We start from the raw sequence: 6881 nt of genomic DNA on the forward strand, positions 1-6881 counted from the left end.
TATACTAAAATTTGTTATAGAAATCTAAATAATAGTACTTGTGAGTATTATTAAAGTATAGATGTTAGGGAATGTACTAATATTTTGTATGGTATGCGCCTTTAATGGATGCTTGTATGTGCCTTTAATGGATGCTTGTGTAGATATAACCAAGCTCCTGAATCTAGCAAGTTCAAGGGAAAAGATAAAGTTACTGAGTAGTCAGATCTCATACATTTTAGCGAGGATTATAAGGTGAGTACATTAATTGTGTTATTTGAGAGGAATAAGTTTTGAAATGAGTTCAATTATAAGGTTTCAATTTACTGTATGTTTATGGTATTTAATATAATAACGGTTCATTAAAGGCATGAAAGGATGCCATAAATAATATGCATAACGGTGCATTAAAGGCATGAAAGGGTGACATAAATAAAATGCATAACGGTGCATTAAAGAAATGAAAGGATGACATAAATAAAATGCATAACAGTGCATTAAAGGCATGAAAGGATGCCATAAATAAAAGCATAACGGTTCATTAAAGGCATGAAAGGATGCCAAAATAAAATGCATAACGGTGCATTAAAGGCATGAAAGGATGCCATAAATAAAATGCATAACGGTGCATTAAAGGCATGAAAGGATGCCATAAATAAATTGTATAACGGTGCATTAAAGGCATGAAAGGATGACATAAATGAAAATAATGAATAATTACTAAAGAATAATGGGAAAATGTAAGTAAAGAAAGGTATGATGGACATATTTATAATGTTGATGATAGTATGAAAGAAATATGGTTTAGATAATAGGGACTTATCTAAACCTTATGGGTGATATAATTGTTCATAACCAAATAATCATGATATACTTATGTTTACATTAATGTTTCTTTACAATATTATGTCTCACTAAGTAAATATTTAACGTGTGTTGATTTCAGGCATAGGTGAAGGTAGAAATAGACGAGTAAGGTGCGCAACAGTAGCAGAAGCTATCATCAATCAAGGTTGACTCGCCAGTAATAATAGGTCAATTCGGATTATTTTGAAAAACTTAATTGGCATGTAATTAAATATGAAAAATGCTATGAATTTTACTTAAGTAGAACCTCGTAACAGATTATTAAATATTTGCGGTATATAAAACAAATGTTGTGTTTTAAGAATTTGGAAATAAAATTTTTTAAGGGTTTTTAATGAGGAACTATTTAAAAAGTTATGTGACATCTATATCTCGTGTACGGAAAAGTATACGGGAGAGGGTGTTACATATATAAAGTGTCGAGGTGAGTGCAATACATGTATGACAATACATATATGTTTATAGATATGTACATAGATGTTTTATACATCATCAGGAAGACTTGCGACAAGTCTACCTGTTTATATCAGCATGAATTATGTCATTTCTCATAACTTCGACATAACATTGATATGTCGAAGTGTGAAATTATATTGTATTGATCTTGGATAAATATAATATTTACCATGGATGTTGTTTTGGGTATGAACTGCCCAATTTAATTATATGGTTATACAATACCATGGATGAATAATTATACTATGCCCTAGTAAATCGTTGAGGGACAAGGTATAGTTGGTGTGCCATAGAGTATAGCAGTTGTAGTTAATATTAACACTAGTGTGTAAGGACACTAAGTGCAGGTGGTGGGCACAACCTTATGTGTCATATCCGGATTAGCACTACGTAAGCTCAGTGCAGGTTTAACACTACGGTGAGTATATATATATATATATATATTACTCATATACGCAGGGTCCTCAGGGTTTAAATTTGGGATATGGTTGTTGGTATAAATAATTTAATGATATTATCATGTGATTATGGTAAATATCATACATGCAGGTAAGGTGATATTATTGCATTGGAGAATGACATTGAAGTTAACGCATGAGTTGTATTGCACTGTTTATTGTTTAATTGCCTCACTAAGTATATACTTAGCGTGTGATGATTTTCACACATAGGTAAAAACCAAGATTAGAAGTAAAGAGTACAGAGCAACTTCAAGCATCAAGGAATATACTACAATATAAGTAAGACATCCTATGATATATTTTTGACTTAGTTTAGTGGCATGTACTTACGAATGTCCTATTAGCTCTGTTTAATTATTTGAAAACTGGATTGTAATGGATAAACTGAATCGTTTTATGCTATTTTAAATATGGATAATATGAACTTGTATTATTATTTTGAGTAGACGTATTTAATATATATATATATATGTTTTAATTATCATTTGATAGTTTTACTTGAGATGATATTTTTATATTATCAATTACCATTTTAAGAAAATAAATTTGTAAATCACTTTTGGATTTGAGAAATGTTTTAAGAAATTCATGTGACATTTTTAATTTGTATTGGTATAATTATACGGGTTTTAGGTGTTACACAAAGACTCATCTACTTGACCCAAAAGAGGAATCTAGGTCTAAGCACATTAGGAACGTTGGGGATGTTAAAAAATACTCATAATTGTTAATCGTAACTGTTAACTGATATAACTATCACATGTAACAAGTTAAATTAATTGAACATCTAAAAAGGATGGTTAACATTTAAAGTTACGGTTACAAATTTTGATAAATAGTTAACCGTTAATAAATTAAAATTTATAATTATAGTTCTAATTTATTATATTTTTACAAAAAATAAATTAATATAGTGTAAATTATTTATAATTTTTATATATATATGTATATTAATAGAATTTATAATAAATTAATTAATATATATTTTTATTATTTTATTTCGTTGAAAATATAAAAACCTACTTACACCAATTTATTAATGTATTTATTGTTAAGTACTAAGATATTGGAAAATGTACATACTTACACCAATGTAAATATATGTTAAGTGTTGTACTTTTTTATTTCATTCAATTACGCCGGTGTAAACTCGCGTTAAATGTCTTTTTCATTTTACCAGTTTTGTAGTTAAGAAGTTTGCCATGTACTTGTTAAAATTGATTGGATCACTGTTTCTTTTTTGGATAAATTACTAATTTCATTATTAAACTTTCTCTCTCTCTCTTTTTTATTCACTTAACTTTAAAATTTTTCAATTTCTCACTAAACTTAATGCACTGAGTTTTTTTTTTGTCTCTGTGTCAATAAATAGTTAACAACATTAAAACGATGTTGTTTTAGAAAAGCAAAATTTTCATCAAAACGACTACGTTTTTCATCTATATAAAAGTTTATTTATAACGTCATTAGTGAGGAAACAATTGAGTGACGAAAAAAACCTAATATATTAAGTTCAGCGAGGAAATTGAAAATATTTAAAGTACAATGAGTGAAGCGGGAGAGTAGAGTTCAGTTACCAAATTAGTAATTTACTCCTTTTTTTTAACTTTCAACGATTAGTTGTTGCTATCGCAAAAGTGTTAAATTGCTCAGTTCGATTAAATGATCGAATTGAGCTACTCAAAATTCATTAATTGATTTTTCCTTTTAATCGTTAACTGAATTAAATTTTTTTCAGAAATTTTTAACGTAATCGAATAAAGTTTGGTTAATTCGATCAATTTTTGAATTAATTGAAATTTTTAAATAATATATTTTATATATTAAATATTTAATATTTTTGGTTAATTCGATTAATTTGGTTAAAATCAAAGTTTGAATACTCCTAAGACTAAGTAGTATTTAAATAATATATATAATATATATATTTTAACATTTCGATTAATCAGTTCATTCGATTAATTAACAGATTTCAAATCGAATTAGCAAAGCCAAGTTTGAAAAATCATTAATTGTTAAACAATCAAACTTCAAATTAAAAAATTGATAACCAAAAAACTTCAGTTCGATTGGTTAATTCAATAAAACCCAAAATTTAAACACCCTTAACTCATAGATTCATTAATTTACTTTTTTTCTTTTAATCGTTAACTGAATTGAAACTTTTTCATAAAGTTTTAACGTAATCGAATAAAGTTTGGTTAATTCGGTCGATTTTTGAATTAATTAAAATTTATAAATTATATATTTTATATATTAAATATTTATTTTTTTGTTAATTTGATTAATTTGGTTAAAAACGAAGTTTGAATACCCCTAAGACTAAGTAGTGTATATATAATATTATATATATATATATATATATTTAATATTTTGATTAATCAGTAAGTCGGTTAATTAATCGGTTTCGAATCGAATTAACTAATAACCGAAATTTAAAAAAAAATCACTAATGGTTAACCAATCGAACTTCAAATCAATAAACTAATTAACCAAAAAAAGTCGGTTCGATTATTAAAACCTAAATTTAAACACCCCTAATTCTCTCTGAACTATTGGGCTACCAGTTGTTTGGGGCCCTCAAAAAGTCATTTTCTTTGTTCTAATAAGTTATCATGAGTGGAGAAGCCTGTTAACTATACTCTGTTTCGGTGTATTGGTCCAAATAGTTTTGTTCGTAAAGGAAACGTGAATACTTACATTCCAAGACCCATTAGAATACAAGAAGTTTAGCCTAAATTAAAAGTGGCTTGAGCAACTATATCAGATTGCACAATTTGATGGACGAAGCCAAAGACCAAACACATTTCATTGAATAATTTAGGACCATTATTTGTATATGTATTTCTCGAGTTCAAGAAGAATATAAAGATATGATATGATACATAATTTTGCTGAAACTCGGGACCTAATCTAAACAATTGATGAAAACAATGAAAGAAATTTGAAACATGGTAGAGGAAATCATTCATAACGTGCAGTATCCGGGAGAGTTGTGCCATCAAGAAAGTGCTTGATCAATGAAAGTGCCCTCTTTGGTTGGAAGCTAGGCACTTGGTGCCCCGCCCCTCTTACGGTAGCAAACGTTAAATCCCCCCTGTACACCTCTGTATAACCTCCAACCTGCCATACAAATATATCTCTCAGTCTTCAAAATGACAACCAAAAACCGACTCATATCGCAAATAACCCGAAACTTTTACCTCCCCATCGAGGTACCACGGATGCCGCTTAGTTTTAATGGAAGCTTCATCTTATTAATCGAATACTTGGTTGAAGTAACTGGTACTCTCCCGTCTGTGTCGCCACTGCATTTACATCCGATTAAACGACATGCATCACATATCTAAACAACACAATGGTGATAAGTATTAGCAAAAATCACACCTGAAAATCCACACTCTGAGTCCATTAGCCATTAACTCTCGTAGAATGGGAATGACGGTTGAAGGGCTATCTCCCATCTGCCGATGAGTTCGCTGCAGGGTTCCCAATCATGGTGGAGTTTCGTTACATTCGCATGCATGGCCTCTTGGACATCGACTCTGTTTAGATAAGCATATACGTAACCGTCGCTGCAAGGATCGAAATTCGTCACCTACACCATATGTTAATGGAACATCAAAGAATCAGATTAACATACTTATGAACATTGTATAAATATTCAATGGAAACTGTTTTAGTCCAACTCACGGAAGGCTTCTTGGGAATGACCGTGAGACTGGAATTGGCATAAAGGAGCATAGATATTGTAAATATCAAAGTAATAAGTATCCCTAGTTATATCTTCAATGGCTAATTCACACTCACGACCGATCTCCGAGTTGTCATCGGACGAAAAACTACAGTATTTTTTAATCCCATATGCAGATTCATCTGAAATGGGTGCATGGCTCTCTAAATAGTCGTACATTCCTTTGGTATCCATTTCATCATCGATCACAGCATTCCCAATCTGCAACATTTTCATAAAATAAAAGGCTAAACAATGTCATATGTACTATTGATCGGAGGAGACAGGGACATACTAGGATTCCTTTGAAATTGATAATGGTTTTGTTAGCTTTCTTGTTGTGTAGGAGAATGGTGTGAGCAATTTGAGGGACATAATGCCCCGCGTAGCTTTCTCCAGCGATGTAGAATTCCTGTTCTTGTATCCGGGAAATCTCTCCAACCAGTTTAACAGGAAGACATAATTGTCAACAGCTGTTCTACTATCACCACTTATGTCGTAATCCGATGTCGTGTTGGAGTATGAGAATCCTACCCCAGCAGGAGACTCCACAAACAAAACATTTGCAGCTGCAATTTTAAGAAAATAACAAAGAATGAAAATTTGTCCACATTTAAAATATAATAATGTTCGGGTAAACTACACGTTTAGCATCTCAACCATCACTTTTATTCCGTTTTGGTCATCCAACTATATTTGTTTCAAAGTCATACATAATATTATGTTTTAATTTCATCTTGGTCACCCACGATTAAAAAATTAACAGTGATAGTCATCATAAGAAAATACCACATTATCTTGAAAATTTTTAAAAATATCACGTCAACAGTTCTATTAATTTTTTAACTATTGATAACCAAAATATAATATTAAAAATGATTTAAAAAAATAATTAGGATATCAAAACAAAATAAAAGTGATAATTAGGTACTAAACGTAACATTATAATATTACTATAGTTCCACGAGTATCTATTTCTATAAAGTTTTCTCTCATTTCTGTGAACTCCAAAGGGTCCAAGCTCTTCCATTGCCCCATAGGATAGAGATGAACAGCCATGCCCTGGTTGCAAATATCATACCATAAAATTAATATTTTTCACTGTGACATTTCATCTTATTTATGACATTTTGGTGTATTCCCAATCAGAAGAGGAGCATGATTAGCATCTCTATATCTTCTTTCAAACTCTCAGGTAGAGACAATTGCATGCTAAATTCGGAAAGTGTAAGTTTTGACTATCAGAGGTCTCATTTTTAGGACATTTCATGTTAGTAGATGATATCAGAGTTGAACCCCATAAAATTCAGGACATAGTGGAGTGGGAGTCACCTAAAAATGTATCAGAGGTGCACAGTTTCCTAGGTTAGCCAAGTATTATAATC

At 30.4% G+C, this 6881-nt stretch overlaps 1 pseudogene; it reads right to left on the bottom strand.

Moving 5' to 3' along the window:
* Nucleotides 1–4639: 4639 nt before the first annotated feature.
* On the bottom strand, nt 4640–6526 carry LOC120209466 (annotated as a pseudogene).
* Between the last annotated feature and the right edge of the window lie 355 nt (nt 6527–6881).

Source organism: Hibiscus syriacus, unplaced genomic scaffold (assembly GCF_006381635.1).
Source record: "Hibiscus syriacus cultivar Baekdansim isolate YM2019G1 unplaced genomic scaffold, ASM638163v2 tig00018953_pilon, whole genome shotgun sequence".
NCBI classification, from domain to species: Eukaryota; Viridiplantae; Streptophyta; class Magnoliopsida; order Malvales; family Malvaceae; genus Hibiscus; species Hibiscus syriacus.